This window comes from Xiphophorus hellerii, chromosome 17, assembly GCF_003331165.1.
Source record: "Xiphophorus hellerii strain 12219 chromosome 17, Xiphophorus_hellerii-4.1, whole genome shotgun sequence".
NCBI lineage: Eukaryota > Metazoa > Chordata > Actinopteri > Cyprinodontiformes > Poeciliidae > Xiphophorus > Xiphophorus hellerii.
In genome coordinates this window covers 2,588,093-2,604,840 of record NC_045688.1, presented here as the reverse complement: position 1 = coordinate 2,604,840, position 16,748 = coordinate 2,588,093, and positions in this window count along the sequence as shown.

The window sequence follows — 16,748 nt, the reverse complement described above, 5'->3', positions numbered from 1 at the left end:
ACTTCAGAGAGTATAGAGAAAGTGCTGCAGAAAGTGTTGGCCTGACTTTAAACTGTCACCGGTTGCCATGGTTACCCTTGGCTAGTTCTCAATGAGATGCATCAAGTTTCTAAAAACAAGACAAATGTATCCATAATGAGGAAAGGCACAGGCATAAAACATTAATAGGGTTCTCCTAAAACAGTAAAATTTCATTAAAAAAACTGAATTCATATGAAATACGATCATTTCTGCCTATTTTGGTCTCAATTAGCAGCCATTTTGACTGCAGGGACTTTCGCACAGTTCTCTGGCTGGGCAAAATGAAAACAGATGCTAGTTTTCAAAAACTATTGCAGTTTTTAGACACTCTTGCAGAAAAATCCCATGAATTTCACAAATGAATCACGACTGAAATAGTTGCATTACTTCCTGTTTAGGCATTAAGCAACACAGAAGGTTGTTAATCACCCAGTTATTAAAGTCGGGCGAGTGGCAACAGGGGAAAAAACGCAGAACCAGGGTTTAATATCACTGCGTTAACATCCAGAGGTCACATTTCTCCAATGTTTAGATGCCTCTCTGCTTTATATGAAAAACAATGCTGGTGCACCTTTCCTTACCACTCTTTTTCCTTCCACTCAACTTTCTATGAATACTGTATTGAACTTTTTCACAATATTCAAATTTTCAGAGAGAATTTTCTGCAAGACATATTTCTCAAAATTGCAAGAAATATTTCACTGTATGTGAGATGAATTTACATAAGATGAGCTTCGCTTTCTGGGATAACAAAAATGTTGAAGTGTTTCACAATATTAACATTTTTTGAGCTGTAAAAATAGAAAAATGCAAGCTCTAGTAATTTTTAAGAAATATAAAAAAACATTTAGCAAACTTGTACTTTTTTGGCGTAAATATCTACAAAATATGTTACATTTCACTGAAGAAATTGATTATTGTTAATTGATGATCATTATATTTTTTATTATAAAACCTCAACAATAACGTGGTTGCTCTTTACCATAAAAATCAAAACAAATTTCCCTTAAGAGATATTGTTAAAATCTGTTATTGGTGTAGGATTAAAGATGGTCGCCACTACAGTAACTGCTGACTGGGGGTTCAAAACAAATGCAGGCCACACTTTTCAGATATTGAATTGCCAATAATTATTTTGCAGGGCACTGGATATGAAAGGGGCCTTTTGAAAAGTGCTATACAAAAAAACCTGACTGAAAACATTCAATTATGATGAACCGAAACTATCCAGAGGCGTTCTGTCATGCGTGAAGAGCGGAAAATTCAGGATAATTTTCTGGCAGTTTGGTTCGGATCCGGATAGCAGGACAGTTGGTGACGCAGGTGCGTTCTCACTTTTGTTTATAACGCGTCAAAAGTGGCAGACGAGGCTCTTAGGGTTGCGTTTTGTGTTGATAACAACTTCACATGTAGGTGATGTGCAAGAAAATGTAGTTTCAGAATATAAAACAAAAGAGTCGTGATATGCAGAAACTTTTTTTTTGTTTTATTTTGGTAAATGTGCTTTTGGACAAAGTGGAAAAAGCCGATCTTTTACAGATTTACAGGAAGCAGGATGGAAAGTCTCAGAAAAAAAAAGTCTCTGTGTGCATCGTAGGTGAATATTTTGTCCAAAAGCAAAAAAGGCCTCAAACTCAACACCATCGAAACTTAAAGAGCCAATTTTATCAGCCTATAGGTCTGATTAGGGATATAAAGTTCTCACATTAATCACTCCATACAGATCTGGACATACAAGCAAAGTTCATCCTGAAATCAAACCGCAAGATGCTAAAAGACGTCTCCAAAAACCCTGAAAGTTATTTTCATCAGCATCTTGCTAAGAACTACCTAAAATTTGAGAGGGATACATTAATAAATCCTGAATGATGTTCTTTGGACAGGTGAGTCTAAAACTGAATTATTTGGACATGTTTGGCAAAAACCAAATACACCGTGCCAGGAAAAGAAACTCAGACCAGCTGTAAAGCATGGAGGAGGAAGGGTCATGTCAAGTGAATCTGAAAATAGTCTAAATCATGAGCCTTTAAGTTTTACATATGATGTAATTAAAATGAAAACCACTTTATTTATCGTAATCGCAACTCATGGATGGCGACGCTGTGGGCAGGAACAATCTCCAGTAGCAGTCAGTGTTGCAACAAATCTAAAGAAGCCTCTGACTGAACACTGATGTTGCATGACAGTTTGACATGCTAACAGCTCAACATCCAAGTAAAGGGAGATGATATTCCAGAGTAACATGTCCTGAAATTTTCAGATGCTTATCAGCTGCTCCCAGTTGTAAAAACACAATACTTTGTTGCCGCGGTTACGCATTAAAATTGTCCAAAAATAAAAATATAAGAGAAAAATCCAGTTTTCCTTCCTTCAAAAGAAAACATATCTGCCACTCTTCCATAGAGATCAGACTTCTAGAGTTGGCAACTTCTCTACTTTCTAAAGTAAAATCTACAAATGCAATAAAACCTATTAAAATTCATGGTTATGACAATGTGTTGGAGTTCTAGAGATGTGAATACTTTGCAAATAAGGTAATGAGCTATCTGGCGTTCTTTCCTTATTTAAACAGGCAGAGATGTGGGCTGCTAGCTAACAGCTAGCTAAATGACAGCAGAGTTTCGGAGCGTCCCGATCGAAAATAAGTTAATCTGAAACTGAGAATGAGGCAGCATCTGCACCAAACACAGAGAGGAAATCAGCTCTATCAGGAGATAAAAATAGCCTCTGAAGGCAGTAGAAGATGAGAGATCTGAATGGACAGTTGGCGATGATTAGGGTGGAGGGTCTGTTAGCTCAGGGTGCTAAACAGCACTTCAGCAGGGCTGTAAAGGAAACATTGACAACACCGAGAGAAACACTAGGAGTCAACTTTTACCCCCACCTCTGTGTCTGTGGTCGCTGTCAGAGTTTGGGTTTCAGAGTGAGTCAGCTTGTTGCAGACGATGCACGACAGATAAAGACGCATCTAAACTCTGCACGGCAGCAAAGGTTCAGTAGATATTAGAGGACAGGAAACCACAAATAAGATGGTGCCTGATTGGCAGATCTGCAACAACAATGATGATTTCAGGGCTGAATGGGAACTCAAAGAGACATTTTACAACAAACGGGAGAAAAGAAAAACGGAAGTCAGGAACAATTCTGTTTCAAAACAGCTAAATCAAAGGAGAAGTATTCACAATGTAAACAAACCAGATTTCATTACAATTTGTTGAACAGAGACTGAATGCGCGACTATCTGTTTTAAACATCAAATACTAAAAATATAAATTCTTAAGAAATTTAAATAATGTCGTATCCCACGCAGGTGGAGTCCGGGAATCTCAAAATATGTGAAAAGTTTCGACATGAATGCACATCAGTACATTCGTCTTAAAATGAGTAATCCTATTTTGCTAATGCAGAAATCTGTTGAAAAACTTCCAACTGTAATTCAATTCAGTTAAAAAATACTTTATTTAACCACAAAGGGAAACTAAATGCTGTTGTAACTCAAATCATCCAAATATCTTCAAAGAGTTGCTGTGTATGATGATGCTGTGAGGAGGAACAATCTCCTGTAGCAGTCACTCTTTCAACAAATCTGTAGAGGCCTCTGACTTAAGACTTTCTGTATGAGTCTCATACCAATCCAGACATGCTAACATGTTCTGTTAACGAGATCTGCTAATCCACCTCACTTTCTTTTGCTGCTCCTTCTTAAATCTCTGTCTGGTTGGAAAGATGTTGGAGTAGGGGATATAAATCTGCTCTCTTCTCCTTTTCAGTAGTTCAGGTATTATTTGAGCTTTTGGGAAGCTAATCAGCTTCTTCCAGTTGTAAAAATAATATGTTGCTGCCATGGTAACACAACATAACAACTGTCCAAAAACAGAAAAAAAACACACCTTTAGCTTAACCTTTTCATGGGTAGAAATGCTAATTTAGCACACTTTAAGATCAGCTTTTAAAACTTTTTTTTACCCCTCCTGGGGGTCTTTTGTGGGCTCTAGTGTCCCTTATATGAAAGTAGGCTGACAGGAAATGGGGGAAGACATGCGGAAAATATCATCAGGTCCGGGAGTCGAACCCGCAACGAGGACTCAAGGCCTCCAAACATGGGTCAAACTATCCCCTACTCCACCACAGCACACCCTTTAAAACTTATTTTGATCAGTAAGACTATCTAAACTGGGCGAACTTTAGCTTATAGTTTCTAGAAGTAAAAAAGCTCATTTAAAGATTTTGGATGAGCTGTTTCATTGGCAACGGCCCCCAGCTTAGCACACCTTTTGTTTAGCTTTTCTATATATAAAGATACTAATTTAGCACACTTTCAGATGTTAAACTAATTTAACAAATGTCTAGTTCAGGTATTCCTTGATTATAAAAATTTAGGATCAGCCTATAAAAACGGGAAAAAACCCCAGTCTAGCACACCGTTAGCTTAGCTTTTTCACAAGTAAAAACTGAAATTTTGCACACTTTTTCTAACTAAACTGAAGTAAAAAACGTAACTAGAGTCATAATAAATATTGCAATTTGTTTTTGTCATCTGAGCTAAATCTTGAATAGTTTAAAAATAGAAAAAAGAGATCTGAATGAATTCTGTTATTCACAAGAACCGCCCACAGAAACAGACTGCTGAATCCACCTGCTGATTCCTGATAAGATTATGAGGAGAAACAGAAATACATCAGAACACCAGAGGAAATGATGACAAGTCTAACTATTTGATACTTTATCTGTGTCGCATCTTTCTTCCTTTCTGGTATGAGGGAGTCTGATTTCTATTCGTAGCATGTTCTTCTAAAATCAGACAATCAAACAGGAGCTGAATCATTGATGGTTGAAATAGGAAGGCTGTGTGAAACTACTAGGAAATCATTAGGCTGTGAATCGAGTCAAAAAGAGGAACAAATCAACTAACCACAGGAAAGTATTAGTAATCTTTATGCCAAGGCTACATGGTTTCACAGTTATGACATCAGGCCTAAGAAACATTAATAAATACATGCTGAACCTCCCAAGAAGCATGTCTACAGCTGTCGAAAATTGCTGCATGCATGCATAATAAATACATGTCTGCTCCTGACGTAAGCATCTTCATAGATTATTTTATAAAGTTTCCTCAGAATGAAAGATAAAACATTTCAAGGAGAGGACATCCCAGTAAATTTACCTCCAAAATGCTAAAAGAAATAAAACAAAAAAAAACTCTACAGGGGTTTCTAAAAACAAAATACAGCAGCAGGACTTTGGTTTGCAAAGTAGTAACAAGAACAAACCACAAAACTAGAACAACCTTTGGACAAAAGTAACCAAATCATGGAGAATCTGCAACATTTTACACTGTTTACCAGCATAAACACCTTATATTAGCTCTAAAGCAAAGTGGTGGAGGGTTGGTGATGTGGGCTTGTTTTCCAGTTACAGGATCTGCCATGATCTCCTCAGTGAACCAAAGTATTCTAGAGTCAAATGTGAGTCCATCGAGCTCATCAATGGCCTAGTCAAAGTCCAGATCTCCAGCTGGTTCAATCAATAACAATATATATCACAATAAACACGTGATCAATATCAAGAGAAAGTACTGATAGAATATTCAATAATATTGTTGACCTCTGACCCAGAACCGCACAGCATACTGGGAAATGTAGGTAGAGGAAAAAGTTTAGCCACTCAACATCTCCTGGCTATTTACACACACATGTTTTTTAGTATACATAAATTACATTAATTACTTTGTTATCTAGCTGTTTGTTTTTTCTTAATTTGGGACCTGAGTCAGAATTTCATACCACAAACAAGCAAAGGTGGTATGACAGTAAAATAATCCTTGAATCCAAACTAAGCAATGTTGGTGGAAACAACTAACTCACTTGCTCTTTGGTTACCTAGCAACAACAAGCAGTTCCAAGTCCCCCAGCCCCTACTTCGGTTACCTAGCAATAGCCTGCTGAGCAACTTGTGCAGCAGCAGTTTAAGGTTTCACCTTATAATTACTCAAAAATTTAAAAAAATGAAGTGAAGTGAAAATTGTGGATAAAACAGCAAAGATTTTAGATATTTAAAACAAAAAAAACAATAATTATTGATATCGTCTGATATGAAACAATTATATTGCGATATATTCTTCAGCCGTATCGTGATTTGTCTCCAAACTGAAACGCCATTATGTTTCAAAATATAAAAGCTGATAAAGGTGTGTAGATGAAACTTGGATGATTTTTTTTCAATGTGTACAAAAAAAGCTGACTCAGGCAGCTTGTTTTTAACAACAGCTCTTCCCAAAGAGTTTGATGGTTTCAGTGAAAATGCTGACTGATGAAAGCAGGTAACACCTTGGTGTCTTTGAACATGCATGAATGCTCTCACTCTCAGGGCTCATTAACATATGAGAAACACAATGTGGCATTTCCATGAAGTTGTGTGTTGTTTCCTCTTGCAAAGGAAGCTCTGAGCAGGTTCACTGCAACCACACACACACTGAGAGCTGTGCTCTCTGTCATACAATTCATACGCTGACTGCCAGAGAGCTGGAAAAGGAAAACTCATTAAAATGCTTTCTGCAACTTTGTGTTGTCCAAAATTCACAAAACGCTCACTTTTAATCTGCAACTTCATTTTGAGCATTTGTGACGATATATTATCTCAATTAATTGATTTAACTGCTTCCATAAATGAACTCTAGATGTAAACGTTGGCTTATTTCTGCAGCCCAAACCACAATATTAACAAATTATTAGCAGAATTCATGTTTAAAATATTCATTTTTATGCTCAAACTGCTGCAGTTCATGTAGCTTCAACCAGATGTCACTGCAAGACAACTCTGACTGAAAAATAAAAATATGAACATTTCAATGAAGTGAACATCTTTAAGTGGTTCTGAATTGGCCTGTTGCAGTAAGCAATAAATCTCATGATAAATTAAAACAATACCAATAATTTTTACTTTTCTTTTTTTTAACAAAAACTGGATGATAAAAGTCTTCAGTCTGGTGTTTTGGTCTCAACTAAACCTTATTTGGAGGGAAAATTTTTGTCATTTTAATTGTTGTTTTGTTTATTTATTTTAAATATTGAAAATTTCTTCCAGCTCCAGAGTTAAATGTTCATTACAATTTAAAGTTTACTGATCTTTGATAACGTGTTCTTATATTATTATGCCATTGCTGTCACACTACTTGAAAATGTTCTGAAAACAACAATATTACTGTTTATCGCAATGACTTCTGAGATAATTTAACTTATCATGACAGTCTTGGTTCTGTCTTTTACCATCTCACAATTTGATTTGATTCAGATTTTTTTTCTCAAAACAACCGTTCATAATGATTTCTGCTTTAATTTATAAGTGTGCAAAGGATCTTCATGATCTACTTTGGTCTGCTGACAAATGGAGACATTAATGTGTCTTTTTCACATTAATCATTAAATATTAATCCATGTTTACATAGAATTACAGTGAACTCTCGCTATTTCGCGGTTCACCTTTCACCGTCTCGCTGCTTCACGGATTTGCATCATGCATTGTGTTCTGCATTCTGATTGGCTAAACAGTCTCTCCGCTTCTTCTCTACCTGTGTGTCAACAACGTTGCGGTTTAATATGCACACATACGTAAAACAGCTTGCTTAATTTAACATAATCAATGGTGGCATGTCGGTTTATAAGAATCTTTTTGCCCAGAAGAAAAAAGAGCGACAGCAGCTACCGATAACTATGTTCTTCTCTCGAAAAAACACACCTGCACCGCGGGCTTTAGAAGAAAAAAAAATAAACCGCTACAGAGCGGAGTCAGGATGCAGCGGCTCAGTCAGACGAGCAGTGAAATACACGCGAGTCACTATTTGTCCCACTGTACTTTGTTTTTTTTCATAATAATTTTTTATTTTCTCCCGTTCTAATCCAATGGCAGGTCGCGGTGGGGCGGCGCTGATCTCCGCAATTCGGGCACGGGAATCCGCCTTCAGTTCATATTAAAATTATTATTTTACAGTACAGTAGTTATTTGTAAAAAAAAAAAAAAAATGTTTATACAGTACTTTTTATTTGTTAAACAAATGTTTGGGCCTGTAAAAAGTTTTTGTTCTCTGGTTTCAATGTATTATGGAGTATTTCATTGTATAATAATTGTAAAAAAATAAAGGTTACTACTTCGCGGATTTCGCCTAATCCGGGTTCTTTTTGGAACGTAACTGAAGCGAAAAACAAGGGTTCACTGTATTCCCTCGCTGCATCATCCATCTTGTTTTTCTTCTGCAGACAGTTTCCTCCATGGTTAAAGTATTGTAAAAATTTTACAGAATTTCTCACCGTACTGGATAAACATTTCGCATTTGTGTCAACTGAGGGTACAAAAACAGCATCATCTTGTGCCCTTAATACTTCAAATGTTGTAATTAAAACAGGCAATTTTAGGGTGATAAGGGAAATATCAATAAAGTCCTACCTATTCTGTCTAAAATCCAATCACTTTTATTCCCATCTCATCATGAAACTACTGGTTTTAATGTAATGGGAAAACTTCAGATATAATTTGGCCCTGATGTTATGTAAAACATGTTTTAATTCAAAGCTTACTTCTGACATCTAGTGGACACAAACAGCAACAGCAACTGGATCAATGGGTGAAGTCAAGCATCACCCAAGAGCAGTAACTTTAAGTGGGTAAAGAATGTTACCCTTAAATAAAATCTAATCCACCCAATTGCTTTTAAAGTTTTTAATGAGCAACTCTGAATACACAAAATGGAAGCAGTGAAGAGGAGAAGAAAGTCTAAAAATTTCAAGGCCTCCAGGATTATGTGTATCACACATTTTGACACCCACATTTTTCTGAGTGAGGTCTGAATTTTTGCTAAAAAAAACTTTCCTTCCAGTCTGGTTTCTCCATATTGCGGTGCTGATTATTAGATTTGAGCCACCAATCTGAGCACTCAGTGAGACTGTTGTGACCTCATGTAACTATGTGAACGAACAATAATTTGCAATAAAACAGTTTAAATCTGTGTGTAAATAAACCACTCAGTCAACCATACCATCAACTGAATATACTGTAAAGATTTTGGGACGCACTAATAATTTATGTACTATAAGATAGATTTTCTTTCTTTTCATTCATGTATTTTATGAAGACGTTTTTGAGATTAAGTATCAGCTAATTGAAGCTATTAACACTTTTTAATGAACTTAACTGCCTTGTACAATTCTGCCTCAAATAAAGAACCCTATATTAACTAGATTAGTCATTTAGAAGTAAGTATTGCCTTTAGAGACGCTGATTATGTAAAACTAAATCTGTAAAACTACGATGTTAAATGCAATTTGGTTAAAAAAATTTGGTGAGCTCCTTTTTGTGCACCAGTGTAAATAATTTATTTTGGGCAAAGACGTAATCTGATAAAGATTACAAATAAAAATGCAAATTTGATTGCATTGAAAGTATTCACTGGCACTCCACGTATTTTTACTTGAACTTCACAATTTTGCACTGCTTTCTGCTAGTCTGTCTCATAAAAAAGTAATAATAAAATACATATAAGTTTGTGACTGAACCATGACGAAACGTGGAAAACGTTGAAGGGTGCGAAGACTTTTGCGAGGCATAAAAAATGTATAACAATAATATTTAGGCTAGCAAGTTAGCGACATTTCTAACAGTGGTTAAAATGTTTTAAGCTAAATGCTAACACTAGCATAGCCACGCTAACAGTTAAATAAACTGAAGTCAGAATGTTAGCATTGACCTTGAAACATTTCGACGTATTTGAATGCCTAAACATAAAAAAGACTTAACAGAATATAAAAATAACCCAAACCTCAACTTTTTAACTTACCTTTAGTTTTGTTTGACCGGGGAAAAAACGTCTTCCTCCATGAGCTAACGTCAAGGGCTGCAGCTAGCTAGGACTTGGCTCCGTCCACATCAGATACTTAATTTTTTCATTCTGAAATATGGAAAATTGTTTGGTAAATGTTTAACTGATAGTTAACACATGCATTATACCCACTAAGGATACATTATACCTCTTTTTTACGGATATAAAGGCCAAACTCCCTCTTATTAGTACCAGTTCTGGAAGCTTCTCTCAGCTTCGACATTTCTCTGAGCTCAATCTGACTATGACGTCATACCAAAGCGATATAAAGTCGAAATGACAAAAAACATGTTTTAAAAATTGGAAAAAAAAAACACCGAAAAGTATGACAAAAATACAAATTCTAAGAAAAATTATAAAATAACAAGATACATACATACATACATACATACATACATACATACATACATACATACATACATACATACATACATACATACATACATACATACATACATACATACATTTATTAATTAAATAAAATAAAAAAATTCTGAGCTTCAAAATTCGAAAATTTGCAGGAAAACGTAATGTCAGAGATTTTTTCCAGCAATTTATTATGACTTTTCAAACTCAGAAATTTCCCCCCCAAAAAATTAATAAATTTTTTTAGATTAATTTAAAAATGAGTTTTTTTCCTCACGTTTTCTACTTTTCAGATTCAGAAAAAAAAACATATTTCTCTGTTTATTTTTTTTTATTGTTTGGTTTTCTTTTACTTAGTTGGAGTATTATGACGTATTAACAGGTAATATGATTGAGACCACATTCAAAGAATAAAATTCCCCATTTTGAATGACAACTTTTAAACACTAGATGGCAGCAGAGTCTGGCGTTCTGCACTTTAACTTTTATAAAACAGCTCTCTTTCTGTCAGAGAAACGTTGAGATCCATCCAGGAAATTTGCATTGAAGGAGCATCGGGGATTGTTGCAAACTTCTGTGAATCCAACAGGGAACGCCGGACAGACAGACCGGACCCAGCCTGCCTCTGCGTGAGGCGTTCGGGTGATGAAGACAGACGCTGGAAATAAACTGACCTCTGGCCTGACAAATCTGACACCCTCTGAGTTTTCCATGAACCCAGAGACCCCCGCAGCAGGTCGCTGTGTGCCTGCCGGGGGCCGCATTCAGCTGCAGGCAGACAGATGGGCACACAGGCAGGTACAGACTCTTTCCATGACTGGGGTTATATTTAGGGTTAGAGGAAGGTGAAATGCTCAGATGATACTTGAAAAGCTGCTGGAGTTGTTCTGACTGGCTAAACTGGGCTGGAGTGGGTCAGATCTGATGCTTTAATGCTGGTTGAACACTGAAAATGTGTTAGAAAAATTAGATTTAATTAGGTTTGGTTCTGAGTTGTTATTGTTATTCCCAGACCAATTAGTAGCTAAAGTTTAACAGATTAGCACTGATTTATTTACACCTTGTGTTGAAGGTTTCTAGGAGCCACATGCAGTTTCTCGAGATCTGAGCTGCTTTTATTGGCTATGTTTCAACCATCAGCACATGAAGTAAAACAGGGTGCTGTTTCCAAGCATATCAATGGAAAGTTTAGCGGAAGAAAAAAATATGGAAGAGAAGAAATGCACAAACTTTACTGCATTGACAGACCACCTCCAAGTTATGAGCTAAATATTTAGTTAACTAATTATTTAAATATTTAGTTAACTAAATAATTAGCTATAAACAAAATATTTGACTTTCTAACTATATAGTTAGTTTGAATCTAAACATACATAGCTAACTAACTAAATATTTAGTTTTAAACTAAATATCAAGCTTGCTAAACAAATAGTTTGAAATTAAATATTTAGTTCCTGAACTAAATATTTAGCTTGCCAAATATGTTTGTTGCTAAATATTTAGTTTGCCAAATATGTTTGTTGCTAAATATTTAGTTTGCCAAACCAAATATTTAGTTTTAGCTCCAAACAAATGTTTTATTTAGTTTTAAAATACAATTTCTGGCCTACTAGCTAAATAGCTCGTTAGTAAACTAAACATTTAGCTTGCTAATTAAATATTTAGTTAACATTTTGTAACTTTTATAAATGTGTGAATGCCATGCTCTGACTAAAAAACATGTTTTCTCTAATGAGAGGCTAAATAATTTAAATCTTTGCTGTTAGTTTTTGACCGTGTAATTTTACAATCGGCGCCCCACAAAAATAAACGCTTGAATAAATCACAGTGTGTGTAACGAGGTGATATCATCTTCGTTTTCACATCTGAGATGCATCACCGTGTAACGACACCAGCAGCCTCAGTGTGGTCAGCACGTTCCCATAGCAACGCAAACACGACACCGCCTCACTGCTAGCGACGAGCTCGACACCTGTTGCTGCGCTGCGCTCTGTTTTCTCCTGGTCGTGTTCACAAATTCAGCTCTGAAACCTTCTGACAAACGCCTCACCTGCTCAGGTGTCACCCCAGTGCATGCTGGGAGATCTGCACACCTCTGCTCCTCTCCAGCAGTGGAACCTCAGTCAGGAAACAGATTCCTCTGGACAGAGGAAACATTTACTGTTCCCCATTTCCAGTTATAGTCGCTCATTATATTCTTCTATACTGGTGTCCTTCGCCTTTTTATCTCTACTCAGGTTTTATTTCTTCTATCAATAATCAATAGTTTGTTTCTGAATGTGATTTTTTGGCTGTTTTTCCTGGATAACCTGGGTTTCATCATTCTACTCCTGGTTATGTATCAGTTTGGTTTTGCTTTGTTTCCCATCTGAATTTTCTGGGTTTAATTACATTTTTAGTTTAATGTGCAGCATCTTTTCTTTTCTACCAAAAAATTAGTTTAAAAAAAATGCAACTTTGTTTTTTCATGTTTCTCTTTTTTTGTTTTTCCTTTTCTTTCCTTTTTCTCTTTTTTTTCTTCATTCAACAATGAAAATAATGTGCAACTTTTTAAATGATTTTCTCCTTTCTTTTTTCTGTCTTCTTTTTACTTTATCCTTTTTTGTTTATTTTGTTCCTGCTTTCTTATTTTTCATCCCTTTTTCCTTTTTTTCTTTTTCTTCTCTCAAAAAATGCTTAATTTTAATTTTTCCTCTTTCCTTTTTTGTGTTTCCTTTCTTTATTCTTTTTTCTGCCCGTTTTCTTTTTCCTCATCCTTTTTCTGTTTTCCTTGTTTTTTCTTTAGCTTCTCTCAAAAATGAAAAGTGTTCACCTCCTTTTTCTCTGTTTTTCATCATCTTCCTTTCAGTTTCCTTATTCTCCTTTTCTTTTTCGCTTTCTTTTTTGATTTTCTTTTTTTCCTATTTTAAAATTTTTTTCCTCTCTTTTTCCCTTTTCTATTCTTTTCTCTCTTTTTTCCTTCTTTTCTTCCTTTTCTCTCCTTTTTCTTCTTCTTCTAAATAACGTCCGCTATGTGCAGCTTCCTCATCTCCTCAGATTTAGCTGATAAAGTTGAAGCCACGCCCATCCAGACAGTAAAATGAGTTTTCTGTTGCAGTGAAAGCGCTGCCGCATTACAAACTCTCCGGTCCGTGTGACATTTAGGCTGTGAGTGGATATTAATTTAGGCCCATAATTTCTGCAGCGAGTTGCACTCGATCGGGTTACAGCGTCCTGCTGAGCTCTGAACTGCATCCAGTTTAAAATAGACCTTCTCACAGGTTTATTTCCGTGTGCTGGAGGTAAATCTTCGTCTGTCCTCAGATCTGCAGCACATCACAGTCCTGATTCATCTTCTTCACCACTTCAACACATCCAAGGTTTTCCAGCGACATGTTCACTCAGGATGATGCATTAAACCAGCAGGCCTGCTGTGTGTTTAACGCCTTCATGAACCGTTTGTTTACATGAGAACCATAGGTGGGCTACTTGAAGCTCACAGGTGATGTTGCTTTGAAGGCAAATGAGGATAAAAGTGAGTATTTTATTTTCTAAACTAGAAAAGGGCATGGTGGGATCAGAAATAATCACAAATATGATCAATAACAGCTAATAAGGGTTTAGATTCAGCTGCTTTTCTCTTTCTAATCTTCCATAAAGTCCAGATTTGTGGAGCTAATAGTTCCTAGTAATCCAGTGAATCTCTGTAGCTCCTCCAGAGCTGCCATGACTCTCATGGGACACAAAATAAACCTTCAACATAACAGTTAGAGGGAACCAATCAGGTAAAATTAATTTTTTGCACGTTTTTATGCCTCCATTTGGGTCTCAACTGATTTTAAAATCAGTGAAGTGCTTAAAAAAACACACACCTGCTTTTTTAAATTATTTTTTTTGGCAAAAAGTTAATGTTTTTTGGCATCTGGAAAATGATTTGTTTCAAAAATGTCACATTCTAGAGGCTCTGCCCCGTCACCTAGCAATCCAGCTGAGTTCCAGCAGGTTGGGTCAGCTGGTTTTACAATGGCTGCTGGAAAAGACAGGGGATTTACTTACCTTCCAGAAACCATTTGCTGCTTCCTTTGTTGGTTGTGCAGGAGGCTCCACTTCTGCTTTTCAAAGATGTACAGTTGTATATTTATGTATCTGTTTGCAGCCATTTTCATGTGTGAGGGTAGATGTTGACTTTTGGGGCGCGGCCGGCAGCAGGTTACAAATTGAAAGTGAAATTCTGGAGGCATTGATCAATGTGAAAAGATGCTGATTATCATTTAATTTATTAACTTTTGGCCGCAAAAATGGGTTAAAGAAAAAATTTAATTCATGCAAAATGTTTCTGAATCCTCAAGTAAAATTAAATTGCACATTTTTAAATGAAAAGCTATTGGAGTAATGATGTAGCTAGACCTTAAGATTATTTTCTGTCATGAATTAGCAATAATTAGATGTTTGAGGCTGTATTTCCTGGATTGTTTGACCTGGAGTGACCCGGTTCTGTTGTGCAGTCCTTTTCTTTTCCATCAGTCAGCAGATGAACCCTCCTGACTCACCTGTAGGTCTCACCCTGATTGACTGACCCAACCAGGAAAGCGAGGTCTGACAGGTTGAATCATTCCCTCATCCCTCAGATCTGTTTGGACGACGTTCTCCAGGATCCAGTTTTTAGAAGTGGGAACATGTTCTGAGGAAACCAGTCTGGACCGAAGCTGCTGCCACCTGCACTTGAGCCAGGCAGCAGCTGCTCCAAGCTAGCTAACCCTGGCAGCCTGTTGCTCTATAATTAGCAGCTGTGTCCTTCCTGCTAATCTCCTCCACCTCTGCTCCAATCATATGGCTGGCCCTGGTTGCCATGGTGAACTAATTAACTCGTCAATGACCGATGGGAAACAAAGTGGCAAGAAGGAAGAAACCAGAAGTAGGGGGACACAACAAACAGATTTCTATTTTACATTTTTTTCCTGAACATTTTTCCTTTTCCCTGGACAACTATAAACAAAACTTAATATTTAAAAAAAAAAAAACAAGTCTGACTTCTGTATGATTATGTTTCTCTATCTTTGTCAGGACAATTTCACCTTCATTTACCCAACTTTACAGATGCAGCAAAATCTGATCTCAGGTAAAAACCACTGGATGTTTGCAGCCAGATTTATGTGAAATTAAATAAAAGTTGATTACTTTGTGTTGCACTTTTAGATTTTAAATAGCATCTTTTTGAAAGGCAGTGAAATTAATTAGGGCAGTGGATTAATTGGTTATTAAAATAATTGCCTATTCTGGAGTGCTGTGGTGGCGCAGGGATTAAGCACAACCCACATATGGAGGCCTTAGTCCTTGACACGGCTGTCGCAGGTTCAATTCCTGGCCTGGCAGCCTTTGCCGCATGTCTTCCCCTTCTCTCATTACCCTCTTTCCTGCCAATTAACTATCAAATAAAGGCCACTAGAGCAAAAAAAAAGAAACAACAACATTTCTATTTGTTGAAAGAACAACACACTCATACCAGTATTTAAGCCAAAACTATATAAAAATATATTCATTTTGCATTTAAGACAATAAAACTTTGGTTGTAAATATGTTTTACCCAGGACCTTTTTCTGTCTAATTATTAATCGATTAATTGAAAAAAATACTGAATAGATTAGCCCTACACTGTGTTGATGTTAAGTCAAGCAGAAAGGGTTAAACTTTTTACATGTTAATGTTTTTAAGCTGCAGATGAAAACTTTGCTGTAAATAATCAAGCATATATTAAAATTTGGCGGCTCCATTTTAGGGAATAAAATGTTTGATTTAGCACTTAGAAGGAGTTTAAATATTTCTTTTTGCATCTTTTGACATATTTGTAATGTTGTATAAGCTGAAGAGGTTAAGTGAAAAATCAGCAGAATGTGACCATTTTTATCCGATTAATTAATTAATTGTCAGAATAATCAATTATTTTGACTAAAATAATTGTTAGTTGCAGCCATTCTTTACATAAATGTTTTAAGAATCCACCCTTGTGCCATTGTTTTTGTTGTAGTTGCAGAATCAACCTGAAGGCTGGAAATCGAACCTGGGGCCACATTTTGGATACCTCTGATTTAAATCAGACTCATGTATTAGAATGGCCTAGTCAAAGCTCAGGCCTAAATACAACTAAGATTGTGAGGCAAAACTTGAATATAAATGTTTAAAAATGTTTTCCATCCAGTCTGAGCTCGATTTGTTTGGCAAAAAAAATGGATGTGCCAATTTTATAGAGACAAACTTGAAACTCTAAAAGCAGCCAAAACTGCAAGAAACCTACTATTTTCTTCCATTTTATTATTTATTATACACATTTTTACATAAAATGCCATTAAAATACAAAACAATCTGAGGTTTGACAGCATGTGAGAATAACATCCTAACATTAAAATAAACCATGATGCTGCAGGATATCAAAGGCTGATAGAAATATGTTAACCTCTTTATGGAAATCTTTATAGCTTCAGTGAAATATGCTGTGATCTGCCTTCACTGATGAGTC